Consider the following 1,023-nt stretch of genomic DNA (forward strand, 5'->3'; position numbering starts at 1 on the left):
CTTTTTATCTGTTGCAAATAGTGCTGCTATGCAGATTTGTATATATGTTTTTGTTTGGATATCTATTTTTAATTTTTTTGCATTTATACCTAGGAGTAGAATTATTAGATCATATGATAATATCATGTTTAACTTTTTAAGGAACCACTAAACTGTTTCCACCATAGGTGAATCATTTTACATTTCCACCAGCAATGTACAATGGTTCTAATGTTACCACATATTTACCACCACTTGTTATTTTCAGTTATTATTATTATTACTTACCATGCTAGTGGAGTGAAGTGATATCTCTCTGTGGTTTTGATTTGTATTTTCTTATGCTTATTGGCCATTTCGTAATATTCTTTGGAAAAATGTTTATTCAAATTCTTTGCTTATTTCTAAATTGAATTGTTCATTTTTTTTGTTGTTTTATATATTCTGGATAATAGACTTTATCATTTATATGATTTGCAAATATTTTCCCTTATTCTTTTGAATAGTCTTTCACTTTCTTGGTAATGTCCTTGATATACACAAGTTTAAATTTATGAAGTCAATTTATCTATTTTTTCATTTATTTCTTGTGCAGTTGGTGTCATATCTGAGTTCATTGCTAATCCAAGATTATGAACATATACTGCTATGTTTGCTTCTAAGAGTTTTATGGTTTTAGCTCTTATATTCAGGCCTTTGATAGATCTTGTGCTAATTTTTGTGTATGATATGAGGTAGGGGTAATACTTAGAATTTTATTTACTAGTGACAACAGGCTTTTAGGTTTATAGAAATTAGCTTTCAGCTCTCCAAAAACAACCCAACCTCTGTTACTCTACAAGCTTGTTCTGGAAACCAGCTGTTTTTCAATCAGGTCCTTCACATCCATAAACTTATTGTATAAACTATCTATTTCTATACTCTGAAGTAAATAAATAAGGTAAACCTCTTTTATCAAGGAAAATGGTTTTAAAGCACAAAGGTAATTTGAACTTTTAAAGCTGAAGTGGATGTCAAATAAGCTATATTTTTAGTAAAGAATCA

The sequence above is a fragment of the Pteropus medius genome, unplaced genomic scaffold (assembly GCF_902729225.1).
Source record: "Pteropus medius unplaced genomic scaffold, Ma_sr-lr_union100, whole genome shotgun sequence".
Lineage (NCBI taxonomy): Eukaryota > Metazoa > Chordata > Mammalia > Chiroptera > Pteropodidae > Pteropus > Pteropus medius.